We start from the raw sequence: 23,535 nt of genomic DNA, 5'->3' as shown, positions 1-23,535 counted from the left end.
CGACATACATCTCAGCAAAAGTACAATTTATGCATTACATTGAGAGAAGGAGACTTGGCTGCAGACATGAAAGTCTCAAGCAAACCTAGTTTGTTCCCTACCACTTGCTGCACCGAAGTTCATCGCTCAAGTGCATAAGACACAGGATAGACAAATTCTGATACCCTCCCATCGTTTTTTTTTTTTTTTTAAATGTGATAAGATACACAAATGAGCAAGCACAATGCCAGAGTAATGGCTGAATAAAGGTTGTATCTGGGGATGCTTCTGGAGTTACGATGCGTGAACAGTTACGCCATAGGCGATATGAAGAGATCTCGGGCGAACCACTTGGGGCACTTCTGGGGAAAATGGTGGGGTGGTCATGTTTGCCAGTGTGTTGAGGGAGAGCCTGGGGGTGCTAAGCAGTTTGGGAAGGCTAGCTTGAGGTGCAGGTCCTGGAGGAAATGGGGGGCCTAGGACAGAGAGCATTACTTCCCTGGTGCTGGTGTTCAAATAAAATGTTCGAGATGAACGCTGCTCCTGCGTCCTTCTTCGCCCCATCCAAACCCATGGTGCTCCGCGCCACAATAATGTAGGTGTAGCATCACACTTCCACAAGAAAACCACAAAGGCAGTGATTTCAGGGTCAAGGGATGTAAAGTGATGTAAGAGACCAATGTAAGAGCTGCCAGCACGAGGTGGTGTTTTTATGGTGGATTCATGTAATAGCTGGTGGTGTAGTGCTTACAGCTGCTGCCTTCAGACTTAAAGGTTGCGGGTTTGAATCCCAGCTCTAGTACCCTTGAGCATGGTACATGCCCTAAATTGCTCCAGAAAAATTACCTTAGTGTCTAAATGGGTAAGTAAGTGTAGCTAGACTAACACTGTGAGGAGAAAAGTGTCAGTAAAAAGTAAATATAGAAACATGATGGTTTGTGTGACTCTTTAAACATAACAATACAACCTAAATAGCATCATTCATCACCGGCAATGTGGGGTCACGGTGGTCCAGAGCCTGTCCTGGAATGACAGCGTGTGTGTCAGGATACACTCTGGGTGGGATGCCAGTCCATCACAGGGCACACACACAGAGGGCAATTTAGAGTCATCGGTTACCTTGGAACATGTGTGTTTGGATTGTAAGGTGATGTGAAAAGGGAAAGTAGTTGTACAGCCCTTGTACACTGTGTTGTACCATGTTTCTGTCCGCACCTGTAAATATGGTAAATAACCTGCACTTCTCACAAGACAGTTAAAGTCTCTTGCCGCACTTTGCCGTCTCAGAAATGCGGGAACCCGAAGAGTCAGTGTGATGGCGTGCAACCTTGTGAAAGGGTTCGACTTTATCGAACGCTTCCTGTTAGGTCCGCACGTGCGGCGCGGTCCTCCTGTTAATTTGATGGCCTCCCGTGGACTCGAACCGGCACCGTCAGCAGAACCGCCCACCCCCCACCCACAGATCCATCTGAAAACGACTCGATGCGCTTTGTCACGTCTTCGTAAACAAGGCCCCTGAGCGCGGGCCAGTTTCATTACAATTAGGAGCTGATGAGTCTCGAGCCAAGCCCCACCCCCCACCCCCTTCGGCCTCGCGCCTGTGACCGATCCGCGGCGGGGATATCGATCCCGGGAGCACCGTCAGCACTTCGACCGCCTCCCTCGCGCCACCTGGACCGGCATCGATCGAGAGGCGTGTTCCGGGTGCCTGGAGCCCAAGCCGCCGGGAGATTGAAGGAGCAACGATGAGGCGCGAGCCCAGGGTTCGAGAGGCTGTATTAACAACTCCAAAAGTACTGCTGCGAAACACGTCGAGCGGAGAGACGAGTGAGACGTCTGACTGCAGATAGACATTTCCAGAATTTTCTCTCAGAAATGAGACACGAGAGGAAGAGACGTCTGAAGGTCTCGAAGCAGGACAGAGAGCTGGCGCATGCCACGAATCATCGCTCCTGACTCTCTGCACCGTCAAGTGTCACAAACACGACCCCGCGATGCTAGGGTTCGATCTCAAACGTCGGCGTGTGGTGGGATTTTGGGGTTTATCCCACTGGTCCTCATGAAAACAGTGGAATCTGGCAAACCCAGCACTGGGACCAGCAGGTGGCGCAGTGGTTAGAGCGCTCGCCTCAAAGCGGAAGGATTTAAGTTCACATCCCCTCTCCTGTTCCAGTGCACCTGATCAAGACACTTACCGCAAACTGATGCAGTGAAAATTGCCCTGCTATGTAAATGGGTTAGTGTACAAACCTAACATTGCGAGTCATTTGTTGGAGAAAAGTAGGAAATAAACTAACAATAATAAACCCGAAGAGGAATGTGTACAGATGCTGCAGTCAGGGACTTATGTTGTTGTCCAGGACATCTTGCACAGAGCATTTCAAACAGTTCTAATGTTTGCCAGCAGGTGGCGTAGTGGTTATGGCCACTGGAGAATACAGTGAAATAAATGAATGTAAACCTGAGCATTTCTGCAGGTTTCTGAGGTTTTTCCAAAAATCTGGGTAAACAGTCACCTTTCATAATTCTATCACCGCGCTGATACAATATGAGTGGCAGCGGGGGTCATCTTTTCATTTTCCGCGAGCCTCGAACCCCATCACAGCACTCGCCAACGGTTGCCAAGTGCCGTCATTTCATCCGTGACAACAAAAGAATAAATAATCAGAACATAAATAATAAATGATGTCATTTGCATCCATTTTAAAAAGCTGCTCATCCGGAACAAGGTCATGGTGATCCAGAGCGTATCCTGGAGGCAGGGTGCACACTGGACAGAATGCCCTTCTTTCGAGGGGCAATTGCACGCACACACACACACGCGCGCGTGCACACACACATGCACACATGCACACATGCACACATGCACACATGCACTCTGAGTAATTTAGTCCTGTGTTCACCAAAAAATTCATGTCTTCTTACTGTGGGAGGAACCAGAGCACCTGTAAGAAATCCACACGAACACAGACCCCTCCCCCCCACTCCCCCAATTCCCCTTGCACCCCCGCCCACCCCCCATTTCTCCCCCAGTCACACCAGCCCCCCCACTTCCCCGTATTCAGAGGCCTCTTCGCCATCCCGTGAGAGGAATGTCAATGGTGCCGCCGCGCCGCACCGCAGCCCTCCTCTCCCTCGACCCCCCCGCCTCTCGTCTCTTTCTTTCTTCTTTCCTTTATTTATTTCATTCCATTTTTCGAGCACAAAAACTATTACGAAGGTGTTCAGCGCCTTTCTCGCCGTGTTCGGTGAGGACTCTGCTTCCCTCGCTGCTCTCGCTGCTCCGCGGTGCTGCATTATTCATGAGCCGCACCTGTTATTTCCGCCGTTCTCTGTGCCTTCAGGTAGAGGCCCCTCTATGTACAGATATTACTGTAGTAAATCACCGCCAGGTCCACCGTTGCTGATTGATGACATTGTAAAATAAACCGGAGCTCTTCCAATGGTTGTACTTCCTGTTTCTCGGGGACACGTTACGCACCCATTTACCGCGTTCGCCTTTCCAGGAGGAACCTCGACGGCGCGACGGCTCCAGACACCGGGACGTCTTTGTCTGATGTGTTCCTGGGAGGACTGGAGCTCCTCGTGTTTCGATTCGTTTTCAGATCAGGAGGCGCTTCACCTCTTAGAGACACGTCAGTACTCTTCATAATGCTGTGTCGCATGATGGTCACTAGGGGGCGCAGCTGTTGAGGCTCCAGTTCAAAGTGCTTTAGTAAACTCGAAAGACCCCCGGTTGCAGTGCCCTTGCTCAGGGTACCTATCCTGAGCTGATACAGTAAAATCACTGTAACTCACTTTGGAGGAAAGTGTGAGATCAAGGAATAAATGATAATATTTTTATCTTCACTCCAAAGCAACTTACAGTGTTTATACACTAAGCTACAGTGATTTACCTATTCGTACAGCAGGGTCATTTTTACTGTATTACTCCAGGGTAAGTATGTTGATCAGTAGGAGGAGCCCTAGCCGTTGCGCCCCCCGCTGTTTCTCAGTGTTATTGCTTGTTGCGATTTCTCATTTCAGGTCACAGAAATTTCAGCTGATCTTTTAACTTTACTTTTACTCTAAACTGTTACATTGTTTTCAGCGTTTTTCCGCTCCTGTCAAGCGCTTTGCCCGTTAACCACACACAGCGTTTACCCCGCCGGGCAGGATGCTCTCGGCGACTCAGGAAGGTCTTTTGTCACGTACTGTCTGTTGTGCCAGAGGGGGGCAGAGCTTCTCAAAGAGCCACATCCTTCCGTCCTGCACTTGGCCCTTTGGGGGGGCGGAGCCTGTTTGTCAACGAAGCCCCTTGAGATGGATCCTCCTCAGTCTCTCTGAGAAAGGAATACAGATGAGCCCGGAGCGAGGGGGTTGGGGGGGGGCGGTGGGGGGACGTGTTCCCCCTCGCCATGGAAACGAGGAACTCGCCACGAAGAGCGAGAGGCTCATTCTCAGCACGAGAGATGTGAGGAGCACCTGGAAGCTCCATCGCCGTGGAAACGGGGCAGTCAGATAGGATGAGGCGGGAGGTCCGGTATTGTGCTCTGGCGAAGGGACGAGGCCTTCCTGCGCGTCCGAGGGCGAGACAGCAGCTCATTTGCATGATCACCTTCTCACTGTGAAGAGCGATGATCAGCGAAACGCATTTTCAATTTTTAATGCCCCCCCCCCCCTTTATACCCACTGAACACAGTGTGTTCAGCTCAGTTTCCTCGCTGCACTGGAGCCTTGAACTGTGTGTGTGTGTGTGTGTGTGTGTGTGTATCACGCTACATTCATTCTCTTCTGCACTGTGGAAAATTTAGTTGAACTTTTTTAATTTAAACAGTGTTTATCAAAAGCCAAATTAGCTTTTCTTCATTATTTTTTAATATCGAGCAAATTCAGTATGGATATGATCTGTCCTACAGGGACCCTCTCTGTCACTGATGCGTGAGCTCATTCATACCTTATTTATTGTGTTTCTCTCTCTGCCTAGCAGCCAACCCCTTACCCACCTTCACACACACACACACACACACACACACACACACACACGCGGCAGACAGCATGATGTGACTCCAGCTACAAGTCAAGCAAATCCCCAAACAGCTCCCACTCAGGCTGTGAGAGGAGCGGTTAACGCACCACCAGGTATACCGTGCAGGACTGGTTTTTCAGCGATTGATGGAAAACAACAACATATTAATATGACTCTTCTTACCGTACTGAGCATTTTCATGCGATTAGTGACTTCAGCATTTCTTATGATTGTCTTGCATTTGAGTGAACAGAGTGAATGATAACTCCTTTCCTTCAGTGTGTGTGTGTGTGTGTGTGTGGGGGGGGGGGGGGGGGGGGATGTTGCTCAACCTTCATTGCGTTGTGCATCGCATACATGTATTAGTGAACAGCTCGGCTCACGCAGTGACACGACCTCATCTGACCCTTTTGAGTTTCCTGTTTCCCTTTTTCTCATTATTATAATTAAAAATAAAAATAAAAAACCTGGACACTTCACTGGACACTTTTAAGACTCACAGGACCCATGAGAACAGCCTTTAAAACAAGTAGTGTTGGATAAATATTAACACGAACGTGTGCATGCTAAAGTGATATATTTATTAGTTATTAATATATTTATTAGCGTTATCTACACTCATTTTTGTTTAATAATGCTGTACAGTTATATATCGCAATGTTTGTATCATATATTATGTAGTATTAATATGGAAATACTGTATTTATACATAATACTGATTGTATATGTATTCATATATTTATATATAGTAATGTCTATACAGTATATTATGTAGTATTTAAATACTGTAAATATTATACAGTACTGTGTGTACGGTATATTGTACATAATTATATGGTACATTTACACCCCACCCTGTTTGTTCAAAGTGTCTGAAGGAGCATCCAGAGCATCTGGGTCCTACTGTGTGTCAACATACTGTGAATTACCTCATCTTTTGTCCACGGTGGGGCTCCTCACACCCCTGCTGTCCACCTGCACTGGTGGACATTCCTCAGACACAGCAGCACAGTTGACGCAAGGGACATTTTGGGCCTGGAACTGCGGGTTCGAGCCAAAAAAGTGTTTTTTCTCAGGTTTGGGTTTCGTTTGCACAACGTGGTACAAGAATTATTAATGATTCAGCCGACGCTTCTTATTTGCCCCTCTTTATTTCCCCTCCATGTATGAAGGTAAGTAAAAAAGTGGGATTTGTCCTTGAAAAGTGGGAATGACTCAGCTGCTAGAATAAAAACATTTTCCACGCAGTGCAGACATTCTCCCTTTGTTGGCTTTCCCAGAGATTTCATTCCTTTCTGTTTGCTCTTTCCTGTAAGTCCTGCTCGGTACGTCACCGCAGATATGGGAGTGTGTGTGTGTGTGTGTATGAGTGGGTTGGTGTCTCTCCGCTGATATCGGACAAGTTGAGACCAGTGGAAATGCCAGCTGGTTTGCTTAATGACTCTCCGCAGCTTCTCCCTTCTTAACATACTTTCTCACATGGTGACATTTCGAAACCAAACTCACTGGTGACCTTTTCACTCCGTCTCCACGTCTCTGCTTTCCATTTCCTCCGTCACACTGACACACACTTTATAAATGTATAAAATTCATACATATACTGTATTCCTTCATCTGACACTTTTCTCCAAAGCAACTTGCAATGTGAGGTTTGTACACTGAGATACGTACACTGACTTACTCATTTATACAGCAGGTCATTTTTACCGTATCCGTTCAGGGTAAGTACCTTGATCAAGGGCACTACAGCAAGAGGAATATTCAAACATGGGTCTGTGCATTGTAAGGCCACAACCCTAATGACGCCGCCACCTGCTGCCCACAGCCTAGTGTTGCACTGCCACTGAAAGGCACATGGAAGTGAACTCCAGTGTCAGTGTTGTCTCTGAAAGCTCCTCCTGTTTTTCCGACAGACGCCAGAACAATGGGGTGCAGATAAGACCCCAGAAAGGTCCAAACACACACAATTGTGCGTATACAAGATCCAGAATTAACCCTCTGGCTCTCCGGTCAGTTTCCCTCACGATGCCGAAGCGTCCAGATTCCCGATAGTGAAACGCCGAAGACAGGCAGTTCTGCACGTCATGCCGGGACTTGCAAGCTTCACATCATTGACTGAACGTCATGATAGCTAATACATTCTGTCAGCAGGGAAAAAAGTCACCTCTCAATATACACTTTTCATATTCTTATTTAACATTTCTATTAATTAAAGTAATAAAAAGGTTTGAATTGGCCTCAATCTGTATGCTTTCCTCCAGGTGCTCTGGTTTCCACCCACAGTCAACAGACATATATTTCATGTAAACCGGTGTCTCTAATTTGCCTTCTTGTGTGTGTGTGTGTGTGTGTGTGTGTGTGTGTGTGTGTGTGTGTGTGTGTGTGTGTGTGTGTGTTATACACTGATCAGCTGCATAAATGGAGAAATGACTACTAGGTGTAACACTAAGTCTCCTTGGATAAAGGATTATTATTATTATTATTATTATTATTATTATTATTATTATTCAAGGTAAAATACTGGTGAACCACATTCCTCAAGGGTACTACAGCAGGGCCCCACACTATTCCCCTGTAGATCATGTGTTCCGAAGCTTTCAGCAGATGGTGTTAAAATGCGGTAAAGCGCAGGGTGTCTCTGAGTGGCAGAAGTTGAGGAGCAGCCGACTGGGGACCGTCTTGCACCCCCCACTCCGGAATGCCAGACGACAGTCTAGATTGTGAGTCCATGCCACCTCCTGCTGACCTTTGACCCTTGATCATGAGCTCGCCCCCTCTCACTACACGCCACCACCGTGCCTCTGGTGGAAAGCTTCCCCCCGCTACACCGCACCCCCCCAGTGAGTCGCACACCTAATGAACTCTAATCAGAAGTGCTCGAGTGTGAAGCAGCCCAGCTCAGTGCCTTATACACAAATTAAAGTCATTTACATGAGGGAAAACGAGGGAGGGGAACATAATGTCTTTCCGCTCATTTACATTTCCGTCCTTTCTCTGTACCGTCTGCTGGGCTCCGGAAACACTCCTCTCACACACACAGTGTCATCTTGCCTGTAAAGTACCAGTTGTCACTAAGCCACCATTGCTCTTCATTTTTATTATTTCTTTTATTGCGGTGTCGCTCCGGCTATTTTCCGTCACTTCTCTTCCACAACGAAACCAGTTAAATTGTTCCGACTTCTATCACACTGAGAACCTCAATCAAGGAAAACCACTGATTAAAATAAATATAAATCCAAAGTGAAAGAGGAGATGTAATATCATTACTATTCGTTCATTTCACTGATGTATTGGTCCAGAGCAGCTTTTCATGTTAAGCTGTTCACAATAATTTACCCATTTATACAGCAATATACTTTTTACTTCTTTTCAGAGTAAGGTACCATGTTCAAGGGCACTGCAGCAAGAGTGTGAATCAAATCTGGGTCTCGACTGAGCTGCAACAGCTGTAACCGCTACGCCGCCTGCTGCTCACAACATGAATGGCGTTCAGTATCCACTCAAAGGTTCAACAGCAGGACCCCATACTGGGACTCAACCCAGCAACCATGAGCCCATGTTCCAAATGCTCTCCTTGGGGAAAGTGTAGAAAAAGTGATGTGAACTCGGTCCTCGCTGACATCGTACAGGTCATAAATGTATTAATGTGCGAATAATTAATGAGGTGAACACAACTGTTACTTTCAAAGTCACACTACTGTCCAATAATGTGACCATAAAGAAGCATCTTTGGAATGTGCTTCTCAGTCAGGTCTGCAGAGGCATCTGCGCTGTGTCACACACCCCCACGTGAGGGAAGTGTCACCTGCACACTCAGATGTCGCAGCTGGATGAATGAGGGGTCGAACATGTCTCCTCAGTTGGTGGGTGAGGTACCTTCTCCCAAGAGGACATTGATCATCCCAACATCATTTTACTGATGTACTGCATTCATTCACATCTCACTGCTGCCAATAACTCACGTCAGTCATGCTTGCAAAATTCCTGTTCTCTCTTTAATATTGTGTCATATTTAAATGTGATTTCCAATAATCCTAGCTTATAAATTGTCCGAACTGCGGTAAAAAAAACAGTTGGATGAGCATGACATTGCGGTACTCCAGATGTGATGGTTCGAGGTACCCCTCCAGGTCTTCTGAAGTCCCGGGTTCGAATCCTGCCCCGTAATAAACTTGATCCAGGTAATTACTCTTAACTAAACCAGTAAAAAAGTTACCCACATGGCTGTAAACAGCTTAATAAGTCCAAACATACAATCGAGAACAGGCGAAATTTTTGAGTGGGAACAGATTGCGGGCGGCGCCAAACGCTCCAGGTTCGAGATTTCTCGGATGTCGGCGAATCCGTCTGGTTCCAGGTGGCTGGTTGCAGGCCCCGCCCCTCGTTACGTCACCGAACGCGGAGGCCCCGCCCCCTCCCCCAGCGCAGCGGACCAGCGCCGCTCGGAGAGGATCCGAGTAGATCGGCAGCGCGAGAGCAGCCCCTTGGAGTGTGTGAACGGAGTGTGTGAGCGGAGTGTGTGCATGTTCTCCACCCGGGACCTCTGGCAGGACTCCTCCCAGGTCAGTAGGGGGCGGGGGGGCGAAAATGATGATGATGATGATGATGATGATGATGATGAAGCGCCGTGAGAGGGTCTCGTTCACGACGCTCCGCTTCTTTTGTTCCCGCGGAGAAGTAAGTTCATCAAAAGCGGCTCTGCTGACTGTCATCGTTCTTCTTCTTATTGTTCTTGTTGTTGTTGTTGCTGCTGCTCGTTCGCGGGCAGGTCTCGCGCTGCGAAGCCGTGTGTACGTGGTATTGAAACCATGTGAAGTGTGTTTCTGCCTCCAGATGTCCTGCTGCGGTCCACATGACACGTCTCACTAACTTCTGATGTCCTTCTTGCGTTCTTCTTCTTCGCTCCTGAATCCATGAGTTGATTTATTGAATTGCTATTTTAATTACTATTTATATCATCATTAATGAAGAATTCTTCTCGTCCACGAACCAAACGTGCGTTTCGTTTCACACAAAGTCCATCAGTGATCTCGGTTCTTCATCACTGCCCTTCATCACACACCTTCTTCACACCCGTCCCTCCCTTTTGTTGCATTTATTATGTCGGGAAACTTGGATCCTCCTTCTTCTGCGTCTCCTTCTCCATATTTCATTCCACACCTTCCCCTTCGTTCCTGCTCCCGGACACATCGCTGAACTGGAGTAAATGGGCACCTTTACATCGTTTCTGCACGTGTCGGTGCTGCACTCCTCTTCCGCCTTACCTTTCCTCTGAAAACAAGCACTAAACTATTTTTTTTTCTTTTTTTTTAAGAAATCATGATGCCTCGGTCAGGTACTGCGTGTTACCACGGTACAGCACTGAAAGATACTTTGTTTCGTGACTTTGATGTCATGGCACACCCTGGCCTGGTTGTGTGTATTTAAATCACATTTTAATTAAACTGTTCTAATGGGACGTCTGTAATATAATAACGCTCGTGCATCTCACGCATCATTATCCCCATTAATAAGAACCCCTTTATTATCATTATTGCCGTGATAATAGGAAGCTCTTTGTTCAGCCGGGAAAAATGTGTCTTCCCTGCTGTTTCAGATGGACACAGACACGTGGGACACTGGATCGGTCCCCCTTCCAGCATTTCCTCATTTTAAAGCTTTAACTCTATTCACGTGCACTTCTTGCTCTTGGATTTGTTCGTGGGCCGCACGTTTGTGGACAGAGTGAAAAATCCACTGATGGGTTTATTCTGCTCTCTGTGTGATTAAGCGCGTGACTCCGTTGTAGACAAAGAGACTAATCTGTATGGTGATTTTTTTTTTTTTATTCAATAAAGATGCATGAAGGAAGCAGTTGCCACTATTAGACCGTTAGACCTCCCAGGTCTGCTGATAAACACTCATTTGAGAAACCATCAATCACATGATGAGATAGACACATCTCAGAGAGGAGACACAGCGTCTCATCATCATCATGTACCTTTGTTATTGTCCAGGGCGATACATTCTAATGTACAACTGCTTCTTTATTGATTCAGATGTAAGGTTTTCTGTAGCTGTTCGTGTAGCAATTATGTTCTGTTTGCGAGCGTTTGTATCAATTTAATCTTAAGCACAAAAAAAAACAGAACAGAAAAGACGAAAGAAATCAATGAAAACAACACAAATGAATTCGGACTCGCTGGAAAAAAAAAAAAAACGGACATGGTGTCTCTATGCCTGGGCTGCGCAACTGGACGTAGGTTCGATTCCGGCTCATCCTGACCTGTGCGGGTTTGCACGTTCTTGCCACGTTCGCACGGTTTTCCTCCCGTACATCATACACACACCCGTATCATCCGCTCTGAACAAGTACAACAGACGGCGCGCGTGCGGTGTGTGTGGGGGCTTTTTGTGTGTTTGGGCCCGTTTTAGCGAGGGCTTTGGGGGGGGGGGGGCGCGGGGGGGCTCTTTCTTCCCACCTTAGCCTAGAAGCGCTGTACTCTGTGCTCGAGAGCGCGCAGCTAATGACGGCCGCGCGGACAAGGTTCCGCTCTTTGCGCAGTGAACGAACGCGCCGCTCGGGGCCAGTGAGGATGCGGCGGCGGCGCGCGGAGCGTCACGCGCTTCCACACTGTTGCGCTGAGCGTCTCGTCGCCGTGGGCAACCCTGTCATCGCGGATAATAGGGGGGGTGGGGTGGGGTTAATGGACACGGACCGTCGGTTACTCTCCCGTCCGCGGCTCTTCGCCTCCTCTATCATGAATAATGGGACGGTTATGAAAGAGCGATGGTGCGCGCGGTGCCGGTGGTTTCCGTGATTGACTGAGGTGTGTTCTTTCTTTTTTTCCCTCTCTCTTTTTCTTCATCCCCTGTCGATCTGACAGCTATTGTTGAATAAGCGGTGCCGTTAATTCTGCGACAGCCACAGTAAAGTAACTTGCCTGTTTGCCCTTGAAATAAACGCTCCGCTCATCCCCGTTCCTTCCTTATAATAAGCGGCCCGTAGCCGTTTCTGGGCGCACGTGTCGTGTGTGTGTGTAGGAGCGCAGGGAGAACACACCGACACTCTGCGGCCTGTCTGAGCTCCCATGTGGCTCTGGACTTTGGTTTGGGACCCGCGGGGAGCGACAGGGGCGGCCGCTATAAATAGGGCCGCGCGCTCTTCTTCTTTCACCCATAAACAGAGGCGCCCGTGGGTGTTTTGCCCGGGAAAAGTCCCGCTGATGTTTGTGCTACGGCGAGCAAAGGGACGGGAGTTCATTCTGACCCTTATTTGTTTTTGCTTTGTCCCGAACAAGTTTATGGTCTCATTGTGTCCCTGCTCGTGTTTCTGCGGCGAAGCTCAAAGTGCGTCTTTTCATAAGAAGTTTTCATAACTTAGGCGTCAAAATACAGTTTTCATCCACTGGGTGAGGCTTTTACTGTGGCCAACGCCTACACCCTCGATCTCGCACAGATTGATGGAAATAGCTTCCTGGACACATTTCTTTACACCCCCCCCGTGTCCGCCTGTCACTCACGGATCGTGGAAACGATGGGGTTTGGAATGACTGCGATTGACGAGCAGCGTTTAAGTGTAAGAGGTACTGAATCCCAGATCCTCTTATTAAATATTCTAGATTTTTTTTTTCCCCCCAAACGGACATTCAACTCAAAGGAAACAAAAATGCATCAACAGCAGAAACGGACAGGTGATTCTCCAAGTACAGAGTCGTTTACAGTCATTTAGCCCAAAACTGCCAGCATACGTTACAAATTGCTGTGTGTGTGTATGTGTGCGTATGCCATAGATGCTGCACGTGGTATATAAAATTTTATATATATGCTATATGATGAGTGTACGATTTTATAATTTTGGTACGTTTTCACAAATTGTACAAACTGTACAAATTTTTTTCCACAATTTATTTTGATTTAGATCCCAGAATTAGGAAGCAGGAGGTAGTAAAAACAATGCTGAGCTAATGGGAAAAAGCTGCTTCACTAAGGAGTAGGTCTTTAGCGAAGGCCGTGAGGCAGGTGGTCGCCACGTCTGTTGCTCCCCGCTAACACACACTTTACTCGTTTCCTGAGGTGCCTTCAGCAAATGGCACGATCGCCTGTGCCACCTGCCTGCTGTTCAAGTTTGATTGGATCGACCAAGTATATCTTTGAGATGGACAACCTGGTATTTCCTAAAAGCTTCTTGTGTTCCTGAACTCTGTGTTTTGCATTTACCTTTGAAAATTAATTTTTCCCTTTATTCACTTATTATCAATGGCATGGGGGGTGCGGTGGCGCAGTGGGTTGGACCGCAGTCCTGCTCTCCGGTGGGTCTGGGGTTCGAATCCTGCTTGGGGTGCCTTGTGGCGGACTGGCGTCCCGTCCTGGGTGTGTCCCCTCCCCCTCTGGCCTTACGCCCTGTGTTGCCGGGTTAGGCTCCGGTTCCCCGTGACCCCGTATGGGACAAGCGGTTCTGAAAATGTGTCTGTGTGTGTGTGTGTGTGTGTGTGTGTATCAATGGCATTTTTCTCTCATTTTCTCTAATCTGCTGGAAAAGTAGTTTGTTGCCAAAGGGAAGCAAGTTGTGTTTACTGTGCGAACCGATAGGTGGCAGTAAAGAGCACCAAAACAGGAGTGTGGGGCCGCCTTCATTCAATTACCTTCCACAGTGTTTACAGTCCGTGTCTGTTGTTCCCCAGTGTCGGTGGCCAATAACAACATGAGAAATACTGAGTGTCTCATTCATAGGATGAGTTGGTCAACATCTGGCATAAATAGTTTGTGCTGAGAGCGTGTCTCTGTTTTCATCCATCCATCCTTCCAACTGCAATAACCCCTCGTCCTGAGCAGGGTCACAATGAACAGGAGTCTGTTCCAGTGTCATTGGGTTCAAGGCTGTTTTTTGGGGGGTGCACCCTGAACGGAGATGCCTGTCTGTATTTTATTTTCAGTCAAGTTAAATTATTTTTAATGTAGCTCAGCTTAATACAGTATTAAAGTGGAAAGCCTTACACAGTATTTATTATTTATTAGGGCCATATCTGAGATTTTTACGGAATGTAATCAATGCATAAATCGAGGGAGGTCTGCGTTATTAAACTTTCGCTGATGATGACTTAGTGGGTGATCACGGAACTGTGTATACAAGCTCCTGTGCTGAGGAGCCGGTGTGCCGCGTGAGGAGCGCTGGAAATGCGACGGCCCAATATCTCTGGCTGCTGCAAGCATTGCAGGTCAGCACCGCGCTGCCTTTTTTATACCATGTTTGTTTACAGTTCTTGCAGTTCCCTGCTCCGGCGACTCCCTCCGAACTGTCCAAATCCTCGCGTGATCTCGCGCCGCTCCTCCGCCGCCTTCTCAATGTCAGCACAGACGAAGCAGCCGAGCACATGATCAGGGGCCAGAAGCCCGTGAAATTGGACATTTCCACAGTCTGCGGCCCGTGGTTCGGCAGCCGCGCTTTGGAAGGTCGCGCTGCGCCTGCAGGGATCGCGTCCCCTCACCCGGCCGCCCCCCGGAGCTTCTGACGTCAGGGCTTCCAGGTGGGGGTGGAGATGCCGGTGCCGAATTAATCGTCCCTCCTGAAGATGCGAGCCCGTTGTCGTCTCGAACTGGTTCATGCCTGCGGCCTTCCAGATCCTTCCGTCCCCACCGTCACCGTCCTCGGCTGGGCTTTGGTTTTCCCGCGACAGATTGCCGTTGGCTGGTTTCCTGCACCTAGTTATTTATTCATTTATCTGACACTTTTCTCCGACGTGACCTGCTATGTTATGTTTATATGCTGAGCTACTTGCAGTGATTTATATTTATTACTCTTTATTACTCATTCGTTTAGCTGACACTTTTCTCCGAAGTAACCTACAGTGCTTTGTTTGTACACTAAATGACTTACAATGATTTATTTAGTTGTTAATTATTAGTCATTCATTTAGCTGACACTTTTCTCCAAAGAGAAACTAAAATATGTGTCATTATTAGATATTGATGCTGACAAAGTTACTTACTCTGATTTTTTTCATGTTTATCCATTTAGCTGACACTTTTCTCCAAAGCCAAATTTAAAGTTATAATTCTAATATATTTGACACTGATTCTTTTCTCCAAAGACATTTCTGGTGGTAGAGTTCTGCACTCATCTACTTGTGGTGATTTATACAGCAGGGTAATTTTTACTGTATCGGTTCAGGGTTAGGAGCATGATGAAAACTGCTATGTTAGGCAGTAGCTCTAACTGCTGCACCACCTGCTGGCTCTCATAGAGCTGACGATGTGCGAACAGTGTGAAGCCCAGAGAGCTGGGAGCTGAAGTCCTCGGCCTCAGGTGTCAAGGTGCCGCAACACACTTTTCTGTGACTGATTAGTTTTCCTTCTTCCCTTGACTGGTGATGGCTGGAGGTGTAGGGCAGGCAGTGCAGGACGGGTCCTTGCTCCGAGCAAGACGTGGGCTTCAAGGGAACGCGTTCCTCCTGGTTCCGTCCCTCCCGGTGCCGAACTCCGCATCAGTGGACATTTACACTGACCACGGGTAGAGCAACACGGAGCCGCACGTCACCCAGCACACCTCTCGAACCCAGCCCTCATTTATGTTTCCTGCTTCCTTCAAAGATGATGTTTCCCAGCGGGTGGGGTGGGGTGGGGGCGGTGTTTTGGGTCACTTTAAGGACATGTGGTGATCAGAGCAATAGCAGAGGAGTAAATATTCTAGTAGTTTTTGCCAAATTAGGAGTCACGGTTAAAAAACACCCGGCGACTGTCGAGGAAATCAGATTTAAATATTAAATGAACGTTACCCAGCGTGCAGGTGGGACCACTTCTTCATTCATCTGATGCTTCTCTCCACTGCAACTTACACTGATTTTTTTTTTCTTCCATTTATGCAGTAGGGTGATTTTTACTGTATCAATTTAGGCTAAGATTCAAACCCAGGTCCTTTGAGTTCGAGGTGACAGCGCTAACCACTGCGCCACCTGCTGCTTCCTTTGCCTACTTGTCAGCTGTTGATTCTGTGCATAATAGCAATTTCTGTGCAAGATTACAGTAGAATCTATAAGCAGTTGAAGAACATTGTTGAGTTTTTTTGACTTTGCTGCTATTATTAGTATTCAGTTTATCTGACACTTTTCCCAAGGTGACTTACACTGCTACATTTTTTACACTAGGCTGCTTACATTGATTGACTCAGCTTATTTATCCATTTGTACGCCTGTGTAATTTTTACTGTATGGGTTCAGGGCCCTAGAGCAGGAGGTGGGATTCAAACCAAGGTCCTCTGAGTGTAAGGCTGGAGCTGTAACCACTGCGCCCCCTACAATGCAGGAGGCAGAGAGCAAAACAAAGGGAATGGCGACGTGAGTCGCTGCAGCGAGAGGAACCGGCGAAGGCGGCAGCGCTCACGTTTCCTCATCAGGAAGGCATTTCCTGCCCGGGACTCCTCCTTAAGCACTTCCTGTTTGTGGGGTTGGGGGGGCTCTGGAGGCCCTGTGAGCAGCAGCTGGGAGGAGGCCAACATGTGGAGTGAGTCTGGGTGCGAATGGACCCCAGCCCTCACCGTCAGAAGAGCGTCTCACGAAGTTTAGGAATGCAGGGGGTCGGTCCTGCACGTTCATGATGACAAGTGTCCCGAGCTGAAAAATGTTTGCGTTGTCAAGACAACCAGTTCGTACCCAAGAAGACGTGAACTAATGCACGTTACTGCGACACATCATCTATGTCCAGAGACTCAAACAAATAAATAAATAAATAAATATCAATATAACTAGATATTTTACCTTTCTCCAAAACAACTTGCAACATGTTTGCGCACTACGTCCTTTACTATGATTTACCTATTTATATGCTGACCTCTGGAGAGTGAAAGAGACGGGCAGTGATTTCATGAACTTTATATCATAAACATCCACAAGCGAAATTGCCCCGGCATCTCTGTCCAGGGGGTTCCCTGTGTCACATCTAGCGCTTCAGGATGGACTCTGAATCACAAGTCTTTACTGATAATAGTTGGATGAAGGAATGATTGAAAATATAACATTAAATATTAATATTTAAGAAATTCTGTGATTTTTTTGTAATAAATACATTCATGTTAATATAGCATTGAAAGAAAAACTAGATATAATAATCTTCTTACAAATATTATAAAATATGCTGATGTTGACATTGCCATAGATAAAAATTTCCTTTATTTTGGTATTTTAATTAATTAATTTTAGATCACTTTTTCCTAGAAGGTGAGTTTTCCGTAACAGATAGTGGTCATTTGACCCCTTCATGATTTACTTTTATTACACCATTTTTGCAGCTGGGTAATTTTGACTGTACTAATTCAAGGTAAAGACCTCACTTTCGGGGAAAAACAGTAGGAGGTGGGATTCAGACCCGGGTCTTTTGTTTGCAAGATGACAAGCCTCTAACCACTGTGCCACCTGAAGGCCGTTACACAGTGGTTTATGTAAGCATAACCCCTAACACACTGACTGTTTCCAAAGCTTGCGTTGTTAAAAATATTGGCCGTTTCTTTCATTCCAACAGGGTGAACCGTTAAGAGCACCAGAGAGGAAGTGATAGCCTCTTCATTTGCATACTAAGGAACTTAGAGAGCTAACAGCTTTACGCTCTCGGTCCACTGCAGCGCTCAGCTGGAGCCGTTCAGAATGAGCGATGCTCTCGGTTAAGTGGCCGTCCTGTCCCTGGCTTTGACCCGCAGCCTTAGAGTAACGGTTACAGCTCCTCAGCCGCTGCGCCCCCTGCTGTCAGTGGGAATATTGCAACTGCTGCATGAACTCACGCCGACCTTGGGAAGAAAGTGCTCAGCGTCTCGTCGGGAAACTATAGAAGCTGCAGAGCTGCTCTGTGCTTTTGCATTCAGCACATTTCATGATGACGGATAGAAAATGTGTTAGTGGATCAGAGCAGAGAGGCTCCAGCTTGTTTTTTTCTTTTTTTCCCCCTGTGCTCTGCTGATGATCACACTTTTTTGCTTTTATTGTTCTTTTTTATTGCGCTCGAAGAGAAACGCCACCACTGGAGACACGAGGCGCCATTTTTGTGTTCCGTCTCTTACCCTTTTCCCCGTACGGTCCCGCTTCGTTCAGATCCTTCTTTGTCTGTCGTGTCGGCGTGTTTGAGCCGTGCGCCGTCTCTCATGGCGTTCTTCAGATTTCATTCCTGGAAAATGGACTGATGCATTATTATACTGTATCTCCGCAGCCATAAAACAATTATCATGTGGGGAGCCCTGGGGATGAGAAACACCTGCGGGAAGGAGAGGAGGAGGTCTGGGGGTGAATGAGTGCGTTTCTGGGTTTGAATTATGCAATCACACATGGCTTCGTCTGCTTTTGTGTCCTCGGATTTGTCCCCTTGGGCCTAGACTTGGGAGGCAAAGTCTGAAAATGCTAATGTGGTACATGATGTAACATTTTAGCTACATGTTACGATATATTGATTGTATGAGGGTACATATTGGTTACACATCGTTACACGTCTGAGTACATTAGGTTGCACGTTGTTACATGTTCATTACACAATGTTACGTGCTTCTTACATGAGGCAACATGTGGGGTACATGTGACATTCTGATGCATTATGTTGCACATTGATTACATGGGGTTGCATATTGGTTACCTTTTCTTATGTATTTATTACATGGCATAACATAACAGATGCATGTTGGTACCAATTTACTGCATATGATTACACATGCTTAGGTACTGACATATATGTGGTTACCTGTGTTGAAATATAGTTACATACGGTCACTTGACATTAGTTAGGATTAATTATGCTTATCTGTGGTTGAACATGATTGCAATACATTTATCAGACGCTTCTCTCCAAAGCATCTTACGGTGTTAAGATACATACAGTTATTTACCCCTTTATACAGCTGGGTAAATTTACTGGAGCCTTTTTAGGGTAAGTCCCTTGTTCAAGGTACTACAGCTGGAGGTGAGATTTGAACTTGAGATCTTTGGATCTAAAAGTAGCAGCTTCCCTATGTAATTAGATGTAGATAATTGTCATTTTGTTTCACATACAGCTGTGAAAATGGTGCAGAAGCGTTTCAGACGAACCAGTGGAACAAATCAGGCTACTTGTCACTGGGAGAAATACACACACACACACACACACAAACATACAAGGAATATATACATTCATACATAAATAAATATACGTTAAGTAATCAGTAATTTAATAATCAGCAATTCAGGATACCTCTTATGCACACACACACACACACACACACACACACACACACCCATACATACACACCATCACATTCAGTGAACTGCTGGCTAAGCTCAGTGAATAACTTCTGACCGCTGACCCAGATGTCTGGCTGAAATATAATAACTATAGCAATCCAATCCAATCAGTTCACGTTCATCGTCTCACTTTGGGAAAGGAAGCTATTTATTTGGATTTCATACTGTATAGGAGGAAAACAGTCCGTAGCGGGGCTGGTTCCTGTGTGTGTGTGTGTGTGTGTGTGTGTGTGTGTGTGTGTGTGGTCTTTTCCCTTATGAGATCCTTTTGTACCACAAGGCTGGAGCTGCGAGCCTCCGAAGGCAGCAGGTGACACTCCATGTGAGAAACATATTAGCAGGAGTCCAACATTAATATTAGCTGTAATTATGGTGATGCTCGGTGGCTCTGGGTTCCAGTGAAATATCGGTACTCCACTCCACTCCACTCGACTAATTTATTCCAAGCCTGTGCGCTGGCTTGCGCTCCACAATAACCTCTTTTACACCTACTCATATTTCCTGGTTAATCTGGTAGAGAATGCTTTGCCCTTTTTGCTGGGGGTTCATGATCTTCCCAGTAAAAAGCTGACAGATGGGGGAGGGGCGGTATGTGGAAATTAACAGCAGCACATTAATGAGCCCGAGTGACTGATGGAACCTTTCCTCCTTCATAAATCATGCCCCCGTATGACAGATCACCTTACATCAGCTCTATGTGGAGAAGTGGAGATGTAGGATAATAAGTCATTCGCCCACTAATTTATTTACTTCCTAATTAGGGTGTACATTACCTGTCAGGGTATCCAAGCAACTGGCACACCTGTTTTCGCAGTGTCCTTCCTTATAAACTCTACCCTTTAATCCCTGACGGGTCAGACCCAGACCTGTGAAAGTGTCCGGTGCCCTGGCAGTTATGAGATGCATTTCAATGATGCTGCTTTCCAGCTCGTATAATGAAAGCCGCCGAGCTTTAATTGTGCTCTTTTATATGTCGCTGTTGCGCTGACGGCCGTAGCGCTGAGCGAATGTAAATGTGTCTCGGGAAATTGGTGTCACGGCCGCGACGGTTTTCTTCCCTCCACGTTGAGCTCTTGAGATATTTTCCCACCTGTGGACCCTGCGGTACGAGAGCTGGCCTCACATTTCAACTTGAACTTCCCCTCGTCGGGCAGGCGGTGGAGCAGTCGTTGGAGCGGAAGGGTGAAAACTGAGGACACAGATTGGAATCTCATCTCCTGCTGTAGTACCCCTGATCGAGGTACTTACCCTGCCTTGATCCAGTAAAAATTACCCTGTTGTGTAAATGGTTAAATCACTATAAGAAGCTTATTGTACAAACATCACATTGTAACTCACCTCGGAGAAAAGTGTCAGCTAAATGAATGATAAAAATATGAATACTAATGAATAATAAAAATATTAGCAATAATCGTGTGAGCTGCTGGTGGGAAGATGACCTTCAAACAGAACCTGCATGATCTTCAGGGCAAACTAGACCTCAGGCACGTAAATTGATTGCATCCTTGCTGAAGCTTCCAGTACTTTCTTTTGTATCGGCAACCCCAGGTTTTGTTGGAGAGGGGGGTGCAGCAAAGTCTGACACTACCAATCTTGAGCCCCGGTCAGGTCATCCAGCTCGCGCTGCGACAGACGGCTCCCGACTCGCAGAGAGAGTGACACAGAGGCCTTCGTGACCTCACCTTCGCAGACGAGAGCGTTTCGGCGTGTTGGGAAAAGCATGTCTGGGATGCAAACGATGTCGATTTAAAATGATGGTGTCACCCCCCCCCCCCCCCCCCCCAAAAAAAAGGCAGCTCGTAAATCGGCTGCCTGGTTAATTATGAATGAGATGTTTGCATGGAAGAGGAGACTTCTGTTACACTGACCCACTTTGAGCTCCCAGTGAGGGTTTTGCCCATGGGGGGGCAGGGTGATGCTTGTTTGTGTAACTCCCCCCCAACACACAAACGCACACAGAGTTATGTGTCCTTGCCTTTGAAAATGCTTTAATAAATAACTGAAAGGTTAACCAAACGCAGCCTTAGGGTAACTGCTGAGTTGCTGTTCTGTGAAATAAGCGCTGTAGTTTTGTCACCCCTGGGGGTTTTTTAAGGATTTTTTTTGTTCTGCAGCTAATAGATCAATATGTTCTACATCGGAATTTCTAATGCGCCTTTCTTAGCGTAGATTTAATAATGTTCCCTGAATTGTGCGATGCAGCATTTCTGTTCTGCTCTGTGGGTAGCTCTACATTTACTGTTATCAATGTCAGACACCTTTCTCACAACTAAAAGTAAAAAAAAGTGGATTAAAAATAGATGAGGAGCTTTAGACACAGACACGAGATTATGGACGCACAGCTTGCGTGTATCACACCACCGTGTTGCTGGTTCACATCCCTCCAGTAGCTTCTTTAAGAGTAATGTTCAAATAACAAATACTTAGATACTCATAGCACATGGTGTTGGTCTCATTTATGGAGCTGTCAAGTCATCAGGAGAGAAGTGGCTCTAAAGGAGATGGGTTTGAGATCCTTCTTGATTGTGGAGGGATTCAGCAGCTCCGAGGGAAAGGGGGACCTCATTTCACCACATCAGGGACAAAACTGACACTAAGGTCTGTTTGAGATGAATTAAAATGAAAACTAATATAAAATGTCTGAAGATAAAAATACGGTGTATTTTCCACAAACTCCTATCTGGTGTCTTAAACAGACCAGGAAGTGTTTGTATCTTTGAATTCGTTACTCATCCATTTCCATCCAGATTGTTCAGTCGGAGTATTTCAGAGGATCCAGAGTATTCCATTTATGGAACATCTGTCAAATTGCCTTATTTTTCTGTATAATCCAAAGCAAAGTGCCGTGGATCAGGAAGGTGGGTGCGAATGGTGCGCCGCGTGGAGACGTCGCTGTCCCAGCGCACTTGAGCAGAAACCCATCTGGCACCGGGGTGTGTCTCAGATGGGTCGGCAGTGTTATGACATTGTGGTGGTAATGGGGTGGTAATGTGATGAGTTTGACCCCAGGGTCCCATAGTGAAGGTTGGCTGGACTGCGGCTCGCAGGAGAGGACCCTGCTATAGCATCCAGCTCCAGCCTGGAGACTCACAGGGGACGACTGAAGACCTTGTCCCACTCATCAGCAGCCTGTGGTGGGGAATAGGAGCAGTTTGTCCTTTGCAGTATTAGACCCGTGTGAATATTGAAATTACGCACCAGTGTAGGTACACTGCTCTTCAGCTCAACTGAGTCTGGAAGGTTGTTTGTAACTTGATTTATTTGTAAATCCAGAGCACTTTTCAACACTAAGTCTCAATCAATTAAAGATTAATAATACAGATGTCTCTTTAGGCTTTCTGAAGACCTCCAATAAAGCTATAATACCCGAAAAATGCACTATGGAGGATTTTATTTGAGCATTTTCATTAGTCAGACTGCAGTAGAATTAAATCTAATATTGTATCGCAGAAAATAAAAGCACCTTCTTTCTATGAACCCTAATTTTTATGTAAATGTGCCAGATTCCTGCTGTTATTGCTCACGAATGCTCAAAAAAACACAAGAAGTGGAAGTGAAGAAAATGCGATTAAATAAGTATTCAGGGCGGAAAAAAGTGTTTGTATCTTCGAAAACGTGTAACTGGAATGTTCGTAACATGAGCTTCTGAAGTTCCAAATCACAACACGTTTCCAAATGCCTTTGAGCATCTCTGATGTGTTAGGATGTAATTAACCTCTCTTTGGCCCACCTCTTTTTAGACTGTTGCCTCTAAACAGTCTCTGACTCATTGGCAAATCAGACCAAACCTTTTTTTTTTTTTATTTAAAACTACCAGTGACTCAAGCGGCATGTACACGTCATTTTGTACTCTTTAGCCTTGCATGTATTTAACGTATCTGTAGTGCTGGATTTGGGGGCGCGGTGGCGTGGTGGCTTGGACCGGGTCCTGCTCTCCGGTGGGTCTGGGGTTCGAGTCCCGCTTGGGGTACCTTACGACAGACTGGTGTCCTGTCCTGGGTGTGTCCCCTCCCCCTGTAGCCTTACGTCCTGTGTTGCCAGGTTAGGCTCCGGCTCCCTGTGACCCCTAATGGGACAAGCAGTTTCAGATTTTTTTTGTGTGTGTGTGTGTGTGTGTGTGTGTGTGTGTGTGTGGTGCTGGATTTGACCAGTGCCTGCCATGTGGTGAGTCCGGGGTTCGAGCCTTACTTGGGGTACATTGTGGTGGACTGGCATCCCATCCCGGCAGCATCCTCTCCCCCCTTGGCCTTGTGCCCTGTGTTGCCAGGTTAGGCCCCGGCTTGCCGCAACCCCACTTGGGACAGGCGGTCGCAGACGTTG

At 46.7% G+C, this 23,535-nt stretch overlaps 1 protein-coding gene across 2 annotated transcripts in view; it reads left to right on the top strand.

Annotated features, from left to right (window-relative positions):
* The first annotated feature begins 9,422 nt into the window (after window positions 1–9,422).
* Window positions 9,423–23,535, top strand: part of sh3bp4a (SH3-domain binding protein 4a) — a 33,331-nt gene continuing 19,218 nt past the window's right edge. For both annotated transcript variants that reach the window (XM_018745951.2, XM_018745960.2), the window contains exon 1: window positions 9,423–9,549. The gene's annotated coding sequence lies outside the window, so the exon portion shown is untranslated. The remainder of the gene's footprint in view (window positions 9,550–23,535) is intronic.

This window comes from Scleropages formosus, chromosome 12 (genome assembly GCF_900964775.1).
Source record: "Scleropages formosus chromosome 12, fSclFor1.1, whole genome shotgun sequence".
In the NCBI taxonomy this organism is placed as follows: Eukaryota; Metazoa; Chordata; class Actinopteri; order Osteoglossiformes; family Osteoglossidae; genus Scleropages; species Scleropages formosus.
Note: the sequence above shows the minus strand (reverse complement) of the source record. Positions and strands in the feature narration are given on the sequence as shown.